The sequence below is a fragment of the Molossus molossus genome, unplaced genomic scaffold, assembly GCF_014108415.1.
Source record: "Molossus molossus isolate mMolMol1 unplaced genomic scaffold, mMolMol1.p scaffold_m16_p_9, whole genome shotgun sequence".
Classification (NCBI taxonomy): Eukaryota; Metazoa; Chordata; class Mammalia; order Chiroptera; family Molossidae; genus Molossus; species Molossus molossus.
In genome coordinates, this window is record NW_023425403.1 from 88,646,517 (window position 1) to 88,671,119 (window position 24,603).

General features: G+C 43.2%; 1 protein-coding gene across 1 annotated transcript in view; it reads right to left on the bottom strand.

Moving 5' to 3' along the window:
* Positions 1 to 24,603, bottom strand: part of ENOX1 (ecto-NOX disulfide-thiol exchanger 1) — a 318,289-nt gene that overhangs the window by 78,337 nt on the left and 215,349 nt on the right. The window lies entirely within an intron of this gene.

Here is a 24,603-nt window from a genome sequence, read left to right on the forward strand (position 1 = left end):
GAAAATAAAAAATATATAATTGGTCATCTTGTCCAAGATTACTTCATATTACATAGGACAGTAAAGCTACTCCACCAAGTGGCCGGGACCACAGAGGATCCCTTTACTTTCTCTGTTATGACAGTGATGTTTTATTAGATCAGTGGGACTGAAGCCCAAACTGCAATCAACATATCAGTCGAGAAAACTGCTGATATGAGCTGTCAAAACTCCACAGCTGCGGGCTGCACTGCTGTTTCTCAGCCGGGCCGCTGAGGGGCTCTTGGTAGACCCTGAGCTGTCCTGCCCTCTCAGCTGTAACCCACACGGCGGCCACCTGCTCTGCCAAAGCCCAGCCCTGCCCAGCACTGACTCTTTGGAACACAGTTAAACGTTAATACACACACAGGCTGGAGAATGCTCCCGAGCTCCAGAACAGCTGAGGCTCCGGAAACAGCTATGTCTATTTAAAGCTTCTTGACCACAATGGGCTGGTTTAAGCCCAGCCGTTGTGGCTCAGTGGTTGAGCATCGACCCATGCACCAAGAGGTCACTGGTTCGATTCCTGGTCAGGGCACATGCCCAGGTTGTGGGCCTGATCCCCAGTCGGGGCATGCAGGAGGCGGCTGATTGATGTTCTCTTCTCGTCGATGTTTCCATCTCTCTCTCCCTCTCCCTTCCTCTCTCTAAAATCAATAAAAAATAAAAAATAAAAATAAGGATAAATAAATAAAAGAACTGGTTTAAAAATTTCTTCTGCTATTGTAGGTAACAGATGCTCTCCTGATGCTATGAATAGATTAGGGCTCTCCTGCTTCTTTGGGACCTTGACAAACTGGCTGCAGAGCTGCCTGGCCAGTTCTTAACTAAAAGGCCGGAATAAACACTGGCACTGGGCTTCTGAGGCTTGAAGCCACCAACTGGAAGGATTAAATTAAATCTTCAAAACCACTAGTTTGGAGGCATGTTGGGGAGTAGTAAGTACTTGGAAAAACACTCTGTATATTCCCTTGGGCTTGCTTGCTCTGGTCCCCACTCTGGCACTGGATACAAACTAAAGAAAGTACTTTGGCCCCTTAGCATAAACAGTAATTTCCTTACAATTTTCCAGAAAGTCAGTGCCTCCTATTTCACCGGCGGCTCACATGTAAAGTAGTACATACCTCCCACACTGGCTCCCTCAACACTTCATGTGATTTATTCGTGACAACAGAAACCAGGGAGCCCACCCTGTACTCGAGCACCATGCCAAGGACCTAAAAGGACAGTTTGCAAACAGTGGGAACAACCCTGTTCCTCCCTTCTCATCCCTGACCGGCCCAACCAGTTCTGAGGGGATCTGGTGCTCTGACTTTGACGATGCCAAGTAAATTTTTCTTTTTTAATCCTCACCTGAGGACTTGCTTAGAGAGAGGAAGGAAGAGAGTGAGAGAGAAACACTGATGTGAAAGAGAAACCGATGGTTGTCTTCCATTATACTCCCCAACTAGGGATCAAACCCTCAACCCAGGCAAGTGCCTTGACCAGGAATTGAACCAGCAACCCTTTGGTGCAGGGACGATGCTCAACTAACTGAGCCACTCTGGCTGGGCAATGCCAAGTAAATGTTTACATCATTAGACAATTTCAAATCCAATCCTTAAACCTCCTTTAAAAATAAGCCAAGTTGAAGGGCAGAAAATTATCTTCAAAGGTAGGTAGATTATGTTTGTTCCCAGAGCACTTGGAATAACAAAATTTAGAACAACCACTGTCCAGCAGAAGGGGCTTGGCCGCATGAATGATCGCACATCTGTGCAATGGAAAACTATGTAGCCATTAAAAATGAAGCTGCACAGATGTCTCGGGACATACAGAAAGCACACAATACGCTGTTCCCTGCTCTAAAAGGCCAGGTTACAAAAAGATTTCACTGAACTGCAACATATTCATAGAACAGGATCTGGATACTATTTCTGGGTTAGAGGGTTTATGGATCTTCCTGTTAGTTTTGCTTGTAATGTTTGGCTATGTGTCTAAGAAGCATATCCTGCTTTGGTAATGAGAAAAAAAATCAAAAGAACTTGATTAAGGTGAGGAAAGGGTAAGGAAGAGCATACTACTTGGATATGACCAGTGAATAAAGCAGAGGAAATGTGAGGACTCGGTTTGAGTCTACTATTTCATCTACACATTTATAACACTTCTTCATTCTACCAAAACACAAGCACAGCCCGGCTGGTGTGGCTTGGCGGTTGAGCGTTGACACATGCACTAAGAGGCTGCCGGTTCAACTCCCAGTCAGGGCACATGCCCTAGTTGTAGGCCAAATCCCCAACGCGGGGCATGCAGGAGGCAGCCAATCGATGTTTTTTCTCATTGATGTATCTATCTCTCTCTCCCTCTCCCTTCCTCTTTCTAAAATAAATAAAGAAAAAGACATCAACAAAAAAAACCCCATAAGCACAATACCACGGGGCTGTAATGTATAGAATAGGGAATATAGTCAACAGCATTGTTTAAAAAAACCAGTGTGGATGCACTTAACACTACTAGACTACACTTAAAATGGCTAAGATGGTCAATTTTGTGTTGTACAAACAAATTGTACCACAGTTAAAAATTAGAAATTAAAAAAAAATGACACACACACACACACACACATAGCACTTTCCCTTGACATCACTTCCCATTTTAAGCCCCCATCCTGTCTCATTTCTCCCTGGTATCACACTGTTTAAATAAAATGTCTTCTCCCTCATTCACTTCCTTTTCTTCTCATGTGTAGGCAATCACTTTCAATCATGTCTACTTTTCTATTCGAATGTGTTTTTCCAAAATATATATTTGCGTATGCATTGTTTTTTTTATCCTCACCCAAGGGCATTTTTCCATTTTTTGTTCTGATAAAGCAGGAGGGAGAGGAAGAGAGAGAGAGAGCGAAACATTGATGTGAAAGGGACACATCGAGTGGCTGCCACCCGCATGACCAACCAGGGCCGGGGACAAACTGCAACCGAGGTACGTGCCCTTAGTGGAAACTGAACCCGGGTCTCTCTGGACTGCAGGCCAATGCTCTAACTGCTGAGCCAAACCGGTCAGGGCTGAATATGCATTTTTTATGTAAGTGATATTATCATATTTATTATTTAGTAAGCATTATGTTTTTAAAAATTTTTTTATTGATTTTTTTAGAGAGAGAGGATGGGAGAGAGAGAGAGAAACATCCATTGGCTGCCTCCTGCATGCCCCCTACTGGGGATCGAGCCCAAAACCCGGGCATGTGCCCTGACCGGGAATTGAACTGGGACCTCTCAGTCCATGGGATGACGCTCAATCCACTGAGCCACACCAGCCAGGCAATCATTATGTTTTTAAGGTCCAATCATGTTAATATGTATAGAGGGTGGGGCAAAAGTAGGTTACATTTGTTTTTATGGAAAATAATACAGTAATTGATAAACAGTAATACAAGAATAAACTCTGTGTTTTGCATATTCACAGCTATAAACTGACTTTTGCCCCATCCTGTGTAAATAATCAATCGCTGCTGATGCTGCATAATATTCTATGAAGTGCATCCACCCAGTGATACCTAATGGACTCGCTCAGACCATCTTCAGCTCTCCCTTCCCTAGCGAGGCTACGAAGGGTCATGCCGGTGCATGCTCTCTATGGACCTGTGGGAGCATCTCCCCGGCACAGTTCCAAGGGGCTGCCTCAGGAGTCCCTTGGCCGAAGCTCCCTGCAGGATGGTGTACCAGTCCACACTCCCGCCAGTATTACATCAGAGTGGCCGTGCGCCACACCCACACAAACACAGCACCGTCCAGCTTTCTAATAGTTGTCCGTCTAATCACATAAAGATTCTGCATCCTTTAAAAGTTTTGTACCTCTCTGATTCCCTGTGATTTTAAGCATCTCATTATATGCTCTCTAGCTGCTGGAGTTTATGGATACTTCTTTTAAATCTTTTTTCTTCATCCGAGGATATTCTTTATTAAAAACTGATTTTAGAGAGAGGAAGGGGGAGAGGGAGAAGGAGAGAGAGGGAGGGAGAGAAATATCAACAGGTTGCCTCCCTGACTGGCACATACCACAGCCCGGGTATGTGCCCCGACTGGGAATCAAACCCACCACCCTTCAGTGCACAGGATGACACTCCAACCAACTGAGCCACACTGGCCAGGGCTGTTTAGGCTTCTTAAAAGAACAGTCAAAGGTGATGGTTTTTAAAGTTGGAGGACGTTGAAAAATGCTGGTTCTTGGGCCCCATAGCACTACTTAACTCGGAATATCTAGAGGTGTGACCCAGGCAACTATGCTTTTTAAAAAAAAACTTCACATATGATTCCACTTATTTGTGGAATCCAAAACCCAAAATAAACAAACAAACAAAACAGAAACAAACTCATAGATACAAAAAAACAAATTGATGATTGCCAGATGGGAAGGGGATTGGGAGCCAGTTGAAAAGGTGAACGGATGAGGAAGTACAAATTGTTAGTGCCAGAAGAGTCGGGATGTGCAGTACAGCATGGGGAACAGTCAATAACACTGCAATACTATGCATGGCGCCAGGTGGGCAGAGTTAGGGCGATTGCTTCATAAGTCATATGTATGTCTCATCACTATGCTGTACACCTGAAACTCATATAATATTGTATGTCATCTGTAATTGAAAAATAAGTTAATTAAAAAAATATTTTTTAAATGTTAACAAAGCAAATAACAAGAACCCTCACAGACAATTCAAAGGTGCAAAAGGGATGAACTGTTTACTTTAATGCTTATTTAATCCTCATTCTACCACAACATGACTTCATTCATAGTACCCTACTCACTGAAGTCATGCTTTTCTAATTGTCACCTAAATGCCAGGTTCCTCGTGTTTCTCCATGCATGCTCTCTTCAGGTGATCCCATTCACACCCATGGCTCAGTACACACCTCGTCTCGCACGCCTTACAAAGCTGACATCACAGTCTCCACCTCATTCCTACCCCCTCTGGGCACTGACTGTTTCAAGCCACGCCTGTTAGCACCATCCCCCGACCCCGGCCTAAATCTATTACTGTGGGATCTAGAAGTCAAACCGTGATGTCAAACCCTGGTCCTTCAACCCTCACAGCCTCTCTGCCTCTCTCCAGCCATCTGGGCGGTCATAGGTAAGGCGACCACGGATCTGCTTGTCCCCGTCATCCACTCACCCTGAGAGAAGTGACCATCTAAGAATTAACGTGCCCCTGTGCTTAAAAAGTACTGTTGGTTCCCCAAAGTAGGTAAAATTCAAACCACCGACCTCCTTGTCCTCACGAATACCAGGTCCTCTCTGACAAGCTCACCACCCAGAATTATGCCTGGAAGTTTCCTACTCATTTTCTTTTTTCAAATAGGTTTTTAGCCGTGGCCGGTTTGGCTCAGTGGTTAGAGTGTGGGCTCTCGGACCAAAGTGCCTCAGGTTCTATTCCCAGGCATGTACCTGGGTTGCGGTGTTGATCCCCGACTGGTGCTGGCCGGGGTCATGCGGGAGGCAATCCATCGATGTGTCTCTCTCACATCAATGTTTCACTCTCTCTAAAAATCAATGGAAAAATATCCTTGGGTGAAGATTAACAAAGAAAAAATTAAAAAGGTTTTTATTGGTTTTAGAGAGAGAGGGAGGGAGGGGGGGGAGAGAGAGAGAGAGAGAGAGAGAGAGAGAGAGAGAGATTATAGAGAAACAATGATCCCAAACGCACCCTGACCGGGGACCAACCTAGTGATGTGCCCTCAACAGGAACCAAACTGGCAACCCTTCGGTCCATAGGACGACACTCAACCAACTGTACCACACTGGCCAGAGCCCTACTCATGTTTTAAGCCAACTGAAAGAATGTATTTGAGTTGATACCAACCATATGATGACTTTATACAACAGAAAAGAGGCCCATGCTCTGGCCCATCCTCCAGAGCACACGCTCAGCAGGGAAGCTGGGCTTGATGCTGTCCCCTCGTCCTCTGGCTGGGTGCCCCTCTCTGGGACCACCCGCAGTGCACTGGGGTCTTCCTCAGTACAGGGCTCTTCCCGACACGACACCCAAGCAAAGTTCATCACCTAACTTCTATCCTCCCAAAGCCCTTGATATGGCAAATTACATTGCATAGACGTTCCCCGACTAGACGACGGCCGCCAAGCGTAGGGTCAGCGGTACGGGTATCTCTAACACACCTAGGTGACGAGTAGTGAGTGAAGAGGTGAATGGATACTTGCTCTGGTTGTTCCCACTCCTATAGGATTAAGCCATGATCTAGTTAAAATAAAACAAAACAGAAAACCACACACAGGGAGAGACAAAAAACAAAACAACCACAATAACAAAATACCTGAGGATCTATTACTGGGCAATTTATTGTTCTAGACATATGGGCATATGAACCTTTTAGAAGAAAACAGCATTTAAGACATTTTGATTCATTACTTTGGCAGTTCCAGATGTCTTTCTTAATCTGAAGGGGAATATTTCTCAAAAAGCAAAGGTAATTCAGTCAATGAATTTATAATTATGTAATGTCTTCCCCATGTTCCAACATTAAAAAATATAATAAAAATAACAAAACCACCACTGGAGGAAAAATAAAATCTATACCCCTAGACTGTTTTCTGCTTTCTTCAAAAGTAATGCTTTCTTTTGTGTATGAAGCATAAACCCGGGAATCTAATATTTATGTATTCAAACAGTGGCGATTCAAAAGCACATTTCCTTACTAAATGTCCTATAAAAACAATGTGATGTCCACAACTACATGACTGAAGTCAGTCTTCCTGGTCCCTTTTCACTTGAAATTTATGAGCCTGGACAATATTCTTCCTAGCTTGAATTTTTAAGTACCAAAGTGCCTCAATTATAGAAGTGCACAGGCAGCTGGAACTCAATCAGAAGAGTCTCTCGGCTGGATTGGCTGACTGCAGCAGAATTTTAATTTAACATTGGAGAGTATGGCATTAAACAGATGCACTATTACATTTTTTTGGTGGTTACCATCGAGTGTGCTCCAATTAGACAATTATCCATATGCCAATCAAGTGCAAACACTCTGGTGGACAATAACAGGTAAACAGATGCTGCACCTGGTACATCGTGATATTTTCAGGCCACTGACTTAATAGGATCATTTGTAATGCTCTTTGGGGATGTAGACTTCAGTGTGTAATGGGTCTTTCTCTCTGACAAATTCAAAGAGCATTGCAAATGTTATTTGGAGCCCCAGAATAAGTGAGGGCACATTTCCATTTTTACACATGAGTGGATCAGAGGCTCACAGTGGTTCAGCCACGTACCCAAGGCCACGCTGTCTGGGAGAGACCTACCGTGTGCACAGCTCAATTTCCCTGCTTCAAACCACGATTCCTACGCTGGCAACCACACCGCACCGGCAGTCTGAAATGACAATCAGGACATGCCAAACTTCAAATCCTCCTAGCAACGACTCCTGCCTCAGTGCTCACTGTCTCCGTGACGGGCTGGGCTGCTGGCGACACCCCTCGCGAGCGCCTCTGTGAGTGGTGTGGACAGGAAACCGTACCACGCCTCCCCTTGCCGTTTCCTTAAACTTTACAATTTCATTTCCTAGGTGAAGTTTTTATATAGCTGACAGATTATATAAGGTTAGCGCTCATAAAAATCACAGACTAGAGCATAAATACTCTATGTGAAATAAGATACCAGCAGCATCTCATTATAAGCTTGACATTCACGGAATTGTGATAACTCGGGAATCTTTGGCAGGACTGGTGGGTGGCTGGGGCATGGAGGGTGTGGTTGGCATAAAATAAAGAGGACCCCTAAATAGAACACTGACTTTTGTGTTATGCATGGCGGTGGTGAAGTATTTTTCTAAATTTGGTTGGTGGCAGGTAAGGTGGACTGCCACCAGCTAGATATATACTGACAGTGACTGACACTGTCACACACACTCTTTAGGATTTTCCCTGTGCTTGGCTCTATGTTCAGTTCTTTTAAAATAATCTGTTGAGCCCTGGCTGGTTTTCTCAATGGTTAGAGCGTCAGCCCGTAGACCAAGGAGTCACAGGTTCAATTCCGGTCAAGGGCACGTGCCTCAGTTGCAGTTTGGTCCCCAGCCCTGGTTGAGGTCATGCGGGAGGCAATCAATCAATGTGTCTCTCTCACATCAATATCCCTCTCTCCCTCCCACTCTATCTGAAGATAAATGGAAAAATATTCTCGGGTCAAGATTAAAAAAAAGAAACAAAAGGAAGACAAAGAACCCAATTAAAAAATGGGCAGAGGAACTAAATAGACACCTCTCCTAACAGGACATACAAATGGCTAAGAGACATATGAAGAAATGCTCAACATCACTAATCATCAGAGAGATGCAAATTAAAACAACAATGAGGTATCACCTCACACCTGTCAGAATGGCCGCCATCAACAAATCATCAAACAACAAGTGTTGGCGAGGGTGTGGAGAAAAGGGGACTCTAGTACACTGCTGGTGGGAATGCAGACTGGTGCAGCCACTATGGAAAACAATATGGTGTTACCTCAAAAAATTAAACATAAAACTGCCATTTGACCCAGTGATCCCACTTCTAGGAATATACCCTAAGAAGCCTGAAACACCAATCAGAAAGAATATATGTACCCCCATGTTCATAGCAGCACTATTTACAATAGCTAAGATCTGGAAACAGCCCAAGTGTCCATCAGTAGATGAATGGATAAAAAAGCCATGGTACATATACACAATGGAGTACTATGCGGCTGTAAAAAAGGTCTCTTATCCTTTGAGACTACATGGAGGGACCTGGAAAATATTATCCTAAGCAAAACAAGCCAAACAGAGAAAGACAAGTATCATATGATCTCACTTATTTGTGGAATATAATGAGCATAACAGTCTGAGGAATGGGGTAGTCCCAGAGACGTGGAAGGGGGGTACAGACTGACAATCCCTAGAAGGGGCCGGGGGAGATAAACCACAGAACTCATATGCATGTGTGCATGAACAGTGGACATGGACAACAAAGCTGGGGATAGGGTAGGGAGGGAGGGGGGTATAAGTGGGGGAAAAAGGAGAAACATCTGTTAACAAAAATAAATTAATTAAATAAAAAAAAGTATCTTTTGATATTCATTCATTTATCAACTTATTTGATCAATAGATCATTCATTCATTCCTTCAATCAGCACTGATGTACTATGTGCACAGAGCTGGGCTGGCTGATAGGGAAGACACCAAGAACACAGGCACGAAGCAGTCTGCCTTCTAGACTCTGGTTCCTGACGATGCTGATATTCATTACAGCTCATTCAAGGAGGCGCAGAATGCTCCGAGAATGACTACAACCTGGGAGATTTTAGGGGATCAGTGTAGGCATTAGGAAAATGGGCTCAGGAGAACCATTTTGAATCCTAACTTGTTCTACTTGTTAAAAATGAGCCATTGAATATTCATGCATTAAAGTCTGGAAACCTGTGAACCCACAGAGTGTCATCAAGTGAATGTGTTTTTGGTTGATTCAGTTTGAATAAATTTTTATTCCATCTCCATAACCTTGCTATAAATCAGATGCCTTACTCAGTGGGCTATGCATTCAAGGGCAATAGAATATCACTTAAGAAAATGAGGTCCAGGGGCATCCAAAGAGAATCGCCCACCCAAGGCCAAAGTGGAGGTGACTGTCTCTGGATGGGCTGTTTCAATATCAGGCCTGTGTGGCAATGCTTGTCTGTGCACCATGTCTCCAACCTGAATTCTCCGTGTGTTGCAGTCCGCGAGCTGAACCCCCACGGTGGCCAGCTCTGCCTGACTCTTGTCACTGTGTCTTGCTTTATGGGGAGAGGACACGTCCATTATTCCTGCCTCCCCTGGTGAGATCCTGCTACCCAAACACACAGCTTACTGCTTCTTCTTCCCCCCCAGAACTCTCGAGGGCCTCCACCCCTCAGTCCTGTTCTGGCTCTCACTGACCTCAGAACCTCTTGGGCCAGTCAGCCCTTGGTCCTGCAGACCAGGTCTGCGAGGTCTGCCTGTGCTCGTTTGACATTTGTCCATCCTGAGCCCAGATCCGACTGTTAGGGAAAGTTTGAGGTGTAAAAAAATTAAGTGCTTATTATTATAACTTAAGAGTAAGGCTTTGCCTAAAGGCAAACACATCTAACAGTCGGGGGTGAAGGACAGTCATTTACCACCTGGAACCTGTACGGTTCACTTTTCTCCTTGGGGAAAAAAGATGGAATTGAACTAGCTTAATTTTTCTTGTCACAGGAGGTGGTAAGACTACTCGAGATCTATTCTAGTTTAAAATGTCACCGGCTTCCACCTGGAGATGAAACCGCACTTCAATTTAGGGTGAGCTAGGCGGGTGACCAAGCCTGGGGCCTGGTTTACCATGCCTGGCGCCTGCCTCCCTGCCTCCAGCCCCGTGATCCCCGGGGGAGAGACATCTCTGGGAGAGAACTCCACCATTCAGATGACTGATAACGGGAACACTGGATCATAGAAATGAAATTGTGCTCACAGCCTAATATCCTATTACACCAGGCTATACATATTTAATTCCTTGGGTCTTTCCTCATAAATCAATTCCTTCGGGGCCCTTAATCTCGTCAATATCTTTCCTGATATTGAATTTTAAATGCCATTCTCATTGTTAGGCAGAAAGGCAATCTCTTGCTCCTGATGGGATCAGGCTTCATTTACAGCCTAGAGACGCCTGGTGCTTGGCCCTGTTCCCTGACCCTGCTGTCAAGTTCCTAATGTCAGCCAGAGCCCACAGCCCAAGTGCAGGCCGGCTGGCTCGCCCCTGGGTTCATGCCTGTCACTACCCTGGGAGCCGGGAGCAGCTCTAGGAGACGGGGGAAACGCAGAAGGAAGTGTTTTCCAGGGCCTGGGGCCTCAAGGTGGGCACGGGCTCCCATGCCCAACCCCTCTCCACACACACGGCTTTTTGGATTTAGAATCATTTGAGCTTGCTTGAGGGATAGTGTCTCCAACCGTTACATACATTCCTATATGTCCACAGTAGATCTGAAGCAAACGATGACAGCACAGTTATTACAAAGACTAAGCATTAGAACGTGAGCTACTTTACTTCATTCCACAGGACCTCTTACAGAATTTTTACATTTACAACTTCAAACAGTGAAGCCCTGTGAGAACCACGAGTTGTGTTATTGGTGGCTGGTAAGTGCACATTTTATATGTAAAATATTTATTCTGCATTTTAATATTTAAAAAATGGAAATGTATTCTTTTGAAATTGTTAATAGTTTGCTTTGAAATGAAAGAACAAATCAAGAAAATGTTTGTATCCGTGGTTCAATTAGTAGTTGCCTAAATTGTACCTTTTGTATTGGTTTTATTAAAATTCACTATTTATTGGATAATTCTTTACATACAGTGTTGCATTAACTATAATCAAAGGATCAGAGTTTAAACTGTTAGGTGGATTTAAAAAACTGTTGAATAGATAGTAGTGATTTCTTTCTTTTCACTGACTATTTTATTTATTTTCACATGCATAATTATATGTGAAATTCAACATAAGAAAAATCTCACTGCCTGAATGTCTTTCTTGGCAATTATTATTATTATTATTATTATTATTATTATTATTTTCATTTCATGATTATTACTGCAAGCAATTTTGTTATTTAGAGAAGGAGGACATTTACAAAAGGATCCCCTCCCGCTGTTCAGTTACACCAGGCACGCCACTGGCCGGCAGCCTCGTGTCCGAGTGAGACAGAGATCAGGACCTTGGCCTTCTGAGTTGGGCAGAGGGGGAACTCTTTCAACAGACATGGCTTTAGAGACCATAACTTTCACTTGAATATCCTACTGAGAAGGACTGGTAAAAGTCAGATACTTTTAGCATTTCCTTAATGCAATGAAGTTACTAGTCATGATACACTATATCCTAATAAGGCAACATTATTACAAAAAGCAATATTATTACAAAAAGCAATATAGCCAAGGATTGGTCAAAAGGCAAAAACAAACAAACAAAAAAACCACAAGTCATCATTTCAAAGGTTAGTATGACTTGAATGAGACCCCTTGATAGGGGGAAGGATACATAATAGGAATAGGACCACAGTTGTTGAATGATTATTCACTTTACTAACTACAGATAAGAGGTTATCTTCCAGACCCTGGGAAACTGGAGGCTGTGTTACAAGAAGAAAAACAGGGCTGTAAAAAGGTAAGATGCCTCAGAGCCCCAATGGGCCCATTACTCAGAAAGAAAATACATTTTGAGAACAGACCAAAGACAGGAGACACTTTGTCTTGGTTGCGTGCCTGGACCCTGACCCCTCTGGGAATTTGCCTCACAGATGCTGACCATTCTGCAGTCCCAGGACTGTGCTGAGCTGTTTCTAACATCACAGAAAATGAACAACCTTGTTATCTGACTTCAAGATCCTAGACACACAGACCACAGACCCTGCAGCTTTTATCCTGCCCCACTTTCCCCTTATATGAACCCTTCTTCTTTATCCCTACATAATCAGCCAGCTAGCAGGAGATGTTGGAGCAGAATTTTCAGGATGACCTGCTGCTCTCTCTATTCTGCCGGCATTATTGGAACAAATGCTCATATATGATTCAACCCTGTCTCTGCTTAATTTGGCTCAAGTAGTGACAGGCAGCCTCAGACCCATTTTTTGTCCAGTTTCAACCTTATTGCTCTGGTCTCCTCTTTTCCCTCTCAACTATCTCTGGAGAATAATTTATCATTTGCAAAGCAATACATCAACTTCTTGAATGCTGAACACAGGAAAAGAAGATGCAAAAGTGGTTTGGAAGGCTCTAAAACCCATTTTATCTTCTTCAGATGAGTTTTGTTTTGTTTTTTTAATTGTGTAATTTGCAGGGTCATTTCAGCTTCTTGTTTTTACATTTTCTTCACATGTTAAATAAAGGTAACAGTACTCATCATCAGTGGGTTATAGTGAGACTAAAGAACATCAATTAAGTATGCGAGGTTCCTTGGATGGCAAAAGGTACCAAGTGAAAGGAAAACACTGTCATTACCCTCTTTGCAAAAAAGAAGAGATTAAGACCCAGCAAGGTCAAGTGACTTTTAACTGGCATGAGCAGGCACTACTGGGGATTAACATTCAGAGAGAAAAAGGCCTGTTGTTGAGCCCCTTCCTAGCCATGCTGGTTGCCCTCCTTCTGCCAATTTTCAAAACACAGGGCCAGCCAGCTTGAATTAACACCATTCATGCAATTCACAAGAGAAGGTGTCAAATGCTTAGCTGAAGTAGGTATATATATCAGTGACATTCTCTCCTTTGCCTTTGCTGCCAAGTCCAGTGCAAACAATAATCCAATTTATTTATTCTCATCACTTTCTTTTTTGCAACTACATGAGGTAGTCATCACCCCAACCTCTGGGCACATGTACAGCTGGTAATGTAGAAATTTAAAATATTAACATGCTTCCCAGCCAGGTTGGCCCATTTAGTTCAAACAAGACCCTGATTGAACAGCTGGGTCTTGTACTGTGGCCCAAAGGCCAACAGAGACGTGTTCTTTTTTGCAGGGTGTATAACTCAGCCATGATCAGAGCTGATAGCTAGAAAACCCTTTCTGGATGACCTTTGACCAAAATCCTGCGGCAATCTTTGGAGGTGGCTCATCCTAAGTGACCTGAGCCTTGCTCAGGCGGGCCCCCGAGAGCGAGCATGCTCTCTGGCATCCGGAACAGCAGATCCTGCCCCCATCACGGAGTTCCTTCACTGCAGTTGTACGAAGGCAGCTTTAGACTTGATGGTCATAGAATAAGGATATGTTAAGGTCTTGAGAGCTTTTAGTGGAATCCTAAAGGTGAGAAAGTTCTCATGATCAAACGCGTTCTGCATATACACAAAGAGAGAAAACAGAGCTGAAAGTTTTGCCCCTACAGCACCCACAGGGGTCTCAGGATGGAAAACCTCTGTACTGCTGGTCCAGAAGGCCTCCATCGCCTATGCTACTTAACTCCGGATTAACTGCAGAACTTTAGTGAAGCTAATTCAATGATTACAATATTCCCAGTTTTCCTTTGTTAATACGAGTTCACAGTTTTATGACTACGAGACTCCATCTCGGGGCAGGGTGAGGAGAGGGGGGCCCCTGAACTGATGAGCACTCTGAATCTTTGGGTGCCTGTGGAACAAGGCCTGCAGACAATAGCCAGACACATCTACCATGGGAGAAGCGCGAGGCAGACCACACATGCCCGTTCCCCCAAAGTTTCCCAGTTATTTTGATATACTTGGGTCAGTCTGGAACCCCACACCTGAGGAGCTTCAGAGTAATCAGAACCTCCTGGAGATTCCAAATGTCACCTGTTTCCTACTCACAGCCCTGGAGAGACAGGTGAGGGCCACAGCAGAGAAAACCAGCGTCCCTCACCTGCAAGGTGCTCCCTGTGCCAACTGCACAGCCTCTGAACTCGCTCAGGTTTGCCCTGTCTTGGAACTGCAGGTTGTCTTCAAGAAAAAACAATAGCCACAGAAGGAACAACAGAAAACCTCAACAAATAGTGCCATTGCAAATATTCTTTACATCTGGGGCTGAGATCTATTTGGTAAAATAAAATACAGCACCAGCCAGCTTGCAGAGATCTCAAAAGTGCAGACAGAAAATTACCATTTTAAACCAATCTTCTCTGCTTCAGAAACATAATATAGAAGGTATTAAAAGACTGAGATAAATTTCTCAGGCCCTGTACAATAAATGGTGTCAGGATGGCCATGAATAATAACAGAAAGGGAAAAAAAAAAGCTCCCAAAATATAAAAATTAGAATTCCTGCTTTACACTTAATGTCCATATCAATTTACCCTGTGATGGCGTGTTCCTCCAACCTCAGCGATGCCCACACTCATGATCAGCAATGGCATGCATTTTAAATGTATATGTGGAAGTCTACCCATGTCCTTTTAATGACAATTTCAATCACGGGTTTTGCTGAAGTCAGCTGAAAGGCCAGCTCCTAACAATGATGGCTCAGATAAGATCAATAGCTAGTTCAATAGGGAATAATGCCGTGTTAGTGTTGACTTTTCACTAATTTTTCAAAAGGAAAGAATAGAAAAACCACCATTTTAGGGTCTGCTAGGTTTTGTGCAGCAATCGTTTTAATTTTTGTTTTCAGAAGGCAATTTGAAAATGTAAATCACGATACAAAGCAAGTGATATAACGCAGTTACTTTCTAGTCTAAGTAACTGTATCAGGATTAAACAGATTATATTAGTATTACTCTGGGAGGGTTAAAAAAAAGCAGTTGTTTTGCCACTGAGTTCACTATAGATAATCTCAAACAGGGTAAATTCTCTTTTATTCCAAGTTGTTTAAAGACTCATTTTCCTTTGGTTGTTTGTTTTAAATCATGAACGGATATCCTGTAGCCAATTAAAATGACTGTATTAATCTGGTTTAACATGTTAATGGGCTACATTATATAAAATGGACTTTTGTAATGTTGAACCAACCTTGCATTCTTGCAATAAATCCAATTTGGCAGTTTACACGATACCAGAATAAATTAGTTTTTTAAAAAAAAGAATTTAAAATCTATTTTCATAAGTGAGAGTGACCTATAATTCCCCCACCCACCTTTTTCCTACCCTTGTCCTGTTTTAGTGTCAAGTATACTAGCCTTATGAATGAGTTGGGACATGTTTCCTTCTTTTCTATTCTCTGAATGACTGAGTAAAAATTGGCATAATCTTCCTTGAATATTTGGTTGAACTTCCCTGTAAAGCCATTTTGAGTCTGTTACTTTGATGCAAGATTTTAAGGTACTAATTCAGTGTTTTAAATGCGGTCATTTAGGCTTTCAATTTCTTCCTGATTTCATTTTGTTAAGGTATTTATTTTCTTATTGGATATTATGTGTCTCTATCACCTAAGTTTAAAAGTTTGTCAGAGAGCTATTCCTGATACCCTCATATCTCTATAATGTGTCACAACTGAAATTATACCTCATTTTCATTTTTAATTACATCCTTCTCTTTTTTGGTGATCAATGTTGACAAAGATTTTCAATTTTATTAGTCTTTTCAAATAAATAACATTTGGTTTTGTTGATCTTCTCTATTGTATGGCTGTTTGCTATTTTAGTAATTTCTATCCTTATTCTTATTTGTCCTTCCTTCTCTGTATTTATTATTTTTTAAATAAGAGCTGGATGCTTAGTCCAATGTTCTCTTCTCCTAAAGGAGGCATTTAAATTTTTAATTTTTTCCTCTAGGTTCTGTTTTAGTTGAATCCCACAAGTTTTAACATGTTATATTTTTATTATCAATCACTTCTAAATATTTCAAAATTACAATTTGCATTTCTTTTTGGACCTGTGGGCTCAGATATGTATTTTTAAATTTCCAAATATACAGGATTATTTTAGTTATCATTTGTCACACTGTTTTCTAAAAATTTTGTTGTGATCAGGAAATATGAAAACACTCCTTTGACATTTGTTGAGACTTGCTTTAAGGTCTAGCACTGGGTTAGTCTTTGTAAATATTCTAGGTATGTTTGATAAGTAAGTTTTCTATATATGTCCTGCTGTTCTAGCTTATAGGGCCTGAGCTGTATAGAAATGCTTTATCGCCCTGGCTGGTTTGGCTCAGCGGTTAGAGCGTCCGCCTGCGGTCCGGAGAGACCAGGGTTCGGTTCCCGCTAAGGGCATGTACCTTGGTTGCAGTTTGTCCCCGGCCCTGGTTGGTCGTGTGGGTGGCAGCCACTCGATGTGTCCCTTTCACATCGATGTTTTCCTCTCTCTCTCTCTCTTCCTCTCTCTCCCTCCCACACTTCTGTACAAAAAATGGAGAAAAAATAAATAAATAAAGTTTAATTATTTAAAAAAAAAAAAAAAAAAAGAAATGCTTTATCAACCACACATCAGCAGGAGCAGCAAGAGGAAGGGAAGAGCAGGGCAGCGAACAATGGACATGGACAACAAAGCTGGGGACAGGGCGGAGGGGGGAGAGGGGGGAATCGGGGGGGGGGCATCTGTAACAAAAATAAATAAATTAATTAATAATAATAAAATAAAGTCCTTATTCCCTGACATTTTCTAGGGTCTTTCAGAAAAAGAGTGTGGTTGGCATGTTCCCCATTGTCCTTTATGTCTCAATTTGTGACATATTCTCCCTTTCCACTTTAGGAGAAACAGTCGGGAAGAGATTTAAGCACTGAACTGGTTCGGAGACTCCTCACCTACCCTTTCCATGGCCTGGCTCCTTGATAAGCACGGTGAAATGAAAATGTCACCGAGGCTCTTACAGCACCTGGGAGCAGAGCAGTGTTCTGGACAGGAACGCTCGCTGCTGGCTGCACACATGCACGGTCCGCAAGTGAAGACACCGGCTTATTTCCCGAGGGCACAGTCGTTCTTCCAGTCCTGGGGCCACACCGCTGCTCTGAATGAGATCAGTGACTAATAAGCTCTCTAGAGTCTGTGACACCAGCAGAGAGCATCTGTGACCTTAAAGAGAGAATGACCTGACCCACCCATAAACGTCAACAGAGTCACGCCAGAAAGCCGGTTATACTCATCCAGTGAGATGAGATTATTCTTTTTTTTTTTTGCATCCTCACCCAAGGACATTTTTCCATTTTTTGTTCAGATAGAGTGGGAGGGGGGGAGAGAGAGAGAGAGAGAAAGACATCGACGTGAAAGGGACACATCGAGTGGCTGACACCCGCACGACCCAACCAGTGCCGGGGACAAACTGCAACGGAGGTGCCTGCCCTTAGCGGGAACTGAACCGGGTCTCTCTGGACCACAGGCCAACGCTCTAACTGCTGAGCCAAACCGTCCAGGGCTGAGATTATTCTTTATTTGGGCCCAAGTAGGGAAAGCATCTACAATGAAATAATCCAGGAAGTTGGTTTAGACTTTTCACTGAGAATAAAATAAATGTGTGTAGTGACTCAACGATTGGTTCTTTTCTTCATTCACTTATTCACAGTTGTTGGATAGGAAGGTACAAAATTGGCCATAAAAGACTAGTCTGAGGAGTCAGAAATGGTTTCAAGTCAGATATCAGAAGAAAAAAGAAACGAACACTTATTGAACATGTCAGGAAAAAAATCACAGCCTCTGTGCCTCAACACATGTTTTCAGGGAGACAGACAGAGAGAAATGAATGTAAAAGGAAAAGGTTCTCAGAATGCCAGCAGCCACGAGGAGGCAGAGCATGAACTCGGGGGCCAGGCAGCGAGGCGAGACTGGGAGGGTAGGGGCTTAGCTCAGCCACTTAGCCTGTTTGATTTAAAGTAGGAAATCAGAGGGCGGAATGAGGGCCCACTAATGGGCCGGGCTTTAACAGTCCGTTCTATCTAAAGCAGAACCCCGCTACCACTGCATTCAATCCTGCTTCTTACTGGGAGAGGACCGTGTAGCCAAAGCAAAGCATGGGTTTCACATGAGAAATGGCCAGCAAATTGTGGGCTTCAAGTCAAGTAAGTCAACCACCAGCTGGGCGGAAAAGCTGGCTGGAAAGACCAGTCTAATCAGCTAAGTCCCAAGGACCCATGACGGAACGACCAGAGCTGGGAGCGCTCCTTGGATGATCCGAAATCCGTCTGGGCTCATGCTATCGGATGTAGAGCGGAAAAACCACCTCATGAACCCCCATGTCTTCCCCTTTCCCCAGTGATAAATAGAAGGATTACTGAGGGGAAATTATATTTGTAAAGAGAAACTCAGCACAACAGCTTTTTTACGGACTTTACAGTTAGGTCATTACCAAAACCTCCCTGAAATAAATTGAGCAGCACTGAAGATAAGAAATACAAACCACAAGGGAAGAAATATAAACCCAGGAGAGAACGCAGTGAACAGAGAATGAGAGACGGATAGAGTAGCCGAGTACCACTCTGCTCAAACGACTGCCATGGTTTACTCAGGACTGAATGTGACTCAGGGTGAGAGCCTGCATCTCTAAAAACCTGAATGAGAGTCTCCATCTTGCCACTGAAACAGAAGAAGAAAGGGGGGGGGAGGGGAAGGGGAGGAGAAGAAGAAGAAATAGAAAAAAAAGCTTTGAAACGTCACTCTGCTTGTGCTGCACTTACAGCATTACTTGTAACACCCCTTCCTTGGAAACTTACAACCAGAGTTTGAGTATACTGTCTCCTTTTCAATCATTTCCAACACTTCCAGCAAATAAAGTTGTTGTGGCTATTTACTAAGTGGGGTGTGTGTGTGTGTGTAGCAGGGGAGGGGGAGAAGGAAAGGGAAGCACAGAGACACACAGAGATGCAACAGAAACCACAAAAGCGTGGAGAGGTGATTACCAAACGGAGAGAGATGCTTCAGCAGAGGAGCAGCACCAGGCAGGGCTTTTCCCATGATCACCCGAGTGAAACGGGTGGTCTGTACAGTGAGGAGCAGATTGGGCAGCCCTCTGTTTAAGCGTCCCTTGATGCCTATTCAGGGTGCTTTGTTAAACAGGGGAGAAAACATAGTCGTTAACTAACCATCTACCAACACCTCGGCACCCCATCCCACCCTTTGGGTACAGGTCCAGGAACCGAACTGACTGAACCCGCTCTTCCGTCGGCCGACATTTAAAAAGGATGCCCTTGTATGTTTATGTGACCATGGAGAAAAACACTGAAGGATGCATGTAGATGTTAACAATGGTTTTGTCTGGGTGGTGACACTGGGAGTGATTGTTCCCTTTTATAAGCGTCTTTTATGCTTCCAAGTTTTCTGCACTGAGTATGTATTCTTTTATAAGAAGGAAAATAAAACAGAAATTAAAATGACAAACCTAGATCCAGAAAAACTTCAACTCCCACCTACACTTTCTTCTTCCTCTCTGATTTTTCTCTTGCTCAGATAAGAGGATTTCTTCCCTGACTCATTCTCCTTTCAGATTGTTTCCACGTTGTCTCCGTTTGCCTCCCCCCACCCCCCCACCCCCCGCAACCCCCACTTTTCTCCTGCTTTCTCTCTGAAGCCTTCATTTCTGATGAGGTGAAAATTGGTCGGTCTTTCTAATCCTCATGATTCCTCCTCTAACCAGCTGCACGGAGAAAGCCCTGGAGCATGATTCCCTCCCACCGCAGCCCAATTGGAGAGACGGATAATTACATCAGTCTGGCTGGGAGCGTGACACCTGCTGTATACAGGCGGCAGCGTGTGCGCCCGGGGCAGGCTGCCGCGTGGATGAGCTGCTGCTTTGCGTTGGCTGACTGTACAGAAACGAAGTCAAGGCCAGGCCACAAGGATTCATTTCAGCGTCCGTGGCTGGAGGGAGAGACAATGGTCAAACAGAGTAAAAGGCCAATGTGTGTCTGCAGCAAAAGCTTGTTTTGATTTATGGCATCTAAGGAAAGATCCATTTCACTATAAATCTGGCAGTCTTGGGGTGGTATGGCCTACAAGTGAGGAGGCAATTTCCAAAGAGGTGGTGGAGAGGAGGGTCATGCAAAGGTCATCAGCCAGCCAGCCGATGGTGCCAGAAAAATCAGAGCTCCTCTGTCCTGGGCGTGGCTGGGTCTGCGGAGATGCCGCTTCTCACTGCAGACCTCGGGGCAGACAGCAAAAGGCAGAAGCCACAGACTTCAGTGGTGTGCAGGGCACTGCCATTATTTCTACCCCTGGCTCCTACATCGATTTGTCTGCTCGCCTCATTATTTTCAGAAGGGGCAATTACTGATGAGGATGTATTTGATGACCAAATTAATCAATGGCAGAGTAGGATAACAAATGATGAGATGAAGACTCCCACGCTTCAGTTTGATTAGGGCTTCTCTTTTCCTTCCTAGAAGTAGAGTTTTATTTCCCCAGTCCAGACTGAATAAATAAAAGCCACATGTACATTATTTTTCTTTTGCTAGCTCTCACTCGGCGAACGCCAAGACCAGATTGGGGGCTATGACGCAGAACAGAAAGCAGGCAACGGGCTTTCGCAGTGAGTCCTAGCAGTCGCCAAGCACAGGGAGGGTACAGCCTCCTGTCTTCTGCTCTCGTGGTGACGGCATTGTGAAGCCACCTCCACAGTACACTGCAGAAAGTTATGGGGGCTGCAATTCTGACTGCCAGGTACTTGCTGTGCCCTGGGCAAGTCACATGTCCTCTCTAGGTCTCAATTTCCTACTTGAGAGACCAGGATGAGCACAAAGTCCTGAGTTGTGAGCACCGAGTGGGATAACGTGAATATGCTCTTGGGAGTTAACTGCCAGACACAGGCCCATCTGCTGTCAGGAGCATAGAGTCAACAGCGCCGGCCACCCCAGCATCAGGGAACTCAGACATGGATTTGTCCAGACTTACTCTGCAAATCCTGAGGCTTCTCTTACACCTCTACATCTCTTCAAATTTCCACCTGGAAAGTGGCAATCACAATTTGCATTTGTACACAGCTTTCCAAAACATGTTCACATACATAGCCTCATTTTACTGCATCAAGTTTTGTCTGAAGTTGGCAGGACCCATCCTCCAGATGAAGAGCCTGAGGTCCAGACAGCTGACTCTTGCAAAGGGATACAGAAAACAGGCTGGAGCACCTCTTCCTCCCCCTGGCTCACCATTTTCCTTTTCCTGTGCGAAAGCTTGGCGCCCCTTGGCGGTGTGAAGGTAGCTTATCTCCTTCCTTATCTTGTGATCTCTGTTCGATGAAAACAGCAAGATGCCCAGTAGCCCATTCTTGTTTGAAACTGCTAAAAAACTTACAAGGGTTTCTTTTCCAATATCTTCACTTTTAGTCTTTGTATCTTGGCCAGGGTCAAATGGGAATGTGCTTTAAACTCCCAAACCCCTTAGCAGATGTCAGGTGTGATCATTTCAAACAGGTAGGGTTTTGTAATGTAACGCCCGGGGCCCAGAACTGAAGAATTAGATTCTATTTCTGGTTCCAAATGTACCAAGCACGCCTTCAATAGTCTCACACTGAAGGGGGAGACATGCTTTCTTCGAATGTGCCCGAGAACGCAACCCGCAGATGTTAGGAAGTGCTGCCAACAGGAACTCTACGAAGGTCTTTTATTTTTTATTTATTTATTTTTCTGTTTGACTGGCAGAGGTTGCACTTTTTTCTTTGTTCTTATTTTAACTTTATTGTTCACAGTATTACAGATGTCCCTGCCCCCCCCCATTACCCCCCTCCACCCGGTTCTCACCCCACTCAAGGCCTTCACCACCCTACTGTCTGTGTCCGTGGGCAACGGATATGTGCACACAAGTTCTTTCGTTAATCTCTTCCCGCTCCTCTTGCCCTTCCTCCTTCCCTCTGAGATTCGTCAGTCTGTTCCATGCTTCCATGACCTGGATCTACTTTTTCATCAGTTTACTTTGTTCATTAGATTCCACATATAACTGAGATCATGTGATATTTGTCTTTTTTCGACCGACTTATTTCATTTAGCATAGTACTCTCCAAGTCCCTCTATGCTGTCTCAAAGGGTAATAGATTCTTCTTCTTTTTCTTTCTTTTATCCTCACCCAAGAACATTTTTCGATATTTTGTTCAGATAGAGTGGGAGGGAGAGGGAGAGAGAGAGAAACATCGACGTGAAAGGGACACATCGAGTGGTTGCCACCGGCGCAACCCAACCAGGGCCGGGGACAAACTGCAACTGAGGTACGTGCCTTTAGCGGGAACCGAACCCGGGTCTCTCTGGACCGCAGGTCGATGCTCTAACTGCTGAGCCAAACTGGCCAGGGTGATCCTTCTTTTTTATAGCTGCATAGTATTCAATTGTGTAAATGTACCACAGCTTTTTTATCCACTCATCTACTGATGTGCACTTTCAAGATTTCTGTGACTATTCAGGGTCTTTTGTGGATCCATATAAATTTTTGGAGTATTTGTGAAATATGCCATTTGTATTTTAATAGGGATTGCATTGAATGTATATATTGGTTAGTACCAATATTTTAATGATGTTAATTCTTCCAGTCCACGAACTCAGTATATTCTTCCACTTGTTCATATCCTCCTTTATCTCTTTTTTCAGCATACTGTGGTTTTCTGAGTACAGGTCTTTTATCTCTTTAAGTCTATGCCTAAGTATCTTAATTTTTTTATTGCAATGATAAATGGTATATATTTTTTTAGTTTCTCTTTCTGAGAGTTCATTATTGGTGTATAAAAATGTCATCAATTTCTGGATGTTAATTTTGTGTCCCACTACTACATCGCCAAATTCCTTTATTAAATCTAGTAGGTTTTTGGTGGAGTCTTTAGGGTTTTCTATGTACAATATCATGTCATCAATGTATAATGACAGTTTCACTTCTTCCTTTCCAATTTGAATGCCTTTTATTTTTTCTTCTTCTCTGATGGCTAGGACTTCCAATACTTTGTTAAATAAGAGTATTTAGGCCCTGGCCGGTTTGGCTCAGCTGTTAGAGCATCGGCCTGCGGTCCTGAGAGACCTAGGTTCGGTTCCCGCTAAGGGCGCGTACCTCGGTTGCAGTTTGTCCCTGGCCCTGGTCGGTTGTGCGGGTGGCAGCCACTCAATGTGTTCCTTTCACATCGATGTTTCTCTCTCTCTCTGTTCCTCTCTCTCCCTCCCACTCTACCTGAACAAAAAATGGAAAAATGTCCTCGGGTGAGGATTAAAAAAAAAAAAGAGTGTTTAGGAAAAGTGCTTTTATTTTTGCCCACTGAGTATGCTGTTGGCTATAGGTTTGTCACATATGTCCTTTATTATGTTGAGGTATGATCTTTCTATTCCAACTTTGCTGAGAGTCTTTATCAAAAATGGGTCCTGGATTTCGTTGAATGCTTTTTTGTATCTACTGATAAACATGTAATTTTTATCTTTCAATTTGTTTATGTGATGTATCACATTTATTGATTTGTGAATACTGTACCAGCCTTGCATCCCTGGAATAAATTACACTGTTGATGGTATATGATCTTCTTAATATATTGCTAGATCTGATTTGCTAATATTTTGTTGAGAATTTTAGTATCTATATTCATCAGAAATACTGACCTGTAATTTTCTTTCTTTGTAGTATCTTTATCTGGTTTTGCAATTAGAACAATTCTGGCCTCATAAAAAGAGCTTGGAAGTCTTCCTTCATCTTGAACTTTTGGAATAGTTTGAGAAGGATAGTGTTAGTTCTTCTTTGACTGTTTGGTAAAATTCCCCTGTGAAACCATTTGCCCACAGCTTTTGTTTGCAGGTGGTTTTTTGTTTTGTTTTTTTTCTTTTTCTTTTATTACTGCTTCAATTTCATTAGTTGTCATTGGTCTGTCCAGGTTTTCTGAATCTTCCTGGTTGAGTTTTGGAAGATTGTATGTTTCTAGGAATTTGTTCTTTCTCCTAGGTTATCCAATTTAATGGCATATAGTGGTTCATAGTATTTTCTTACAATTCTTTGTATTTCTGTGGTGTCAGTTTTACTTCACCTCTTTCATTTCTGATTTTATTTAATTGGGTCGTATCTCTTTGTTTCCTGATGAGTCTGGCTAAAGGTTTATCAATCTTGTTTATATTTTGAGAGAACCAGCTCTTTTTTTCATTGAGATTTTGGATTGTTTTTAAAGTCTCTATGTCATTTATTTCTACTCTGTTCTTTATTATTTCCTTCCTTCTACTTACTCTGGGCTTTTCTTGTTGTTCTCTTTCTAATTCTTTATGTTGTAGGGTTAGGTAGTTTATTAGAGGT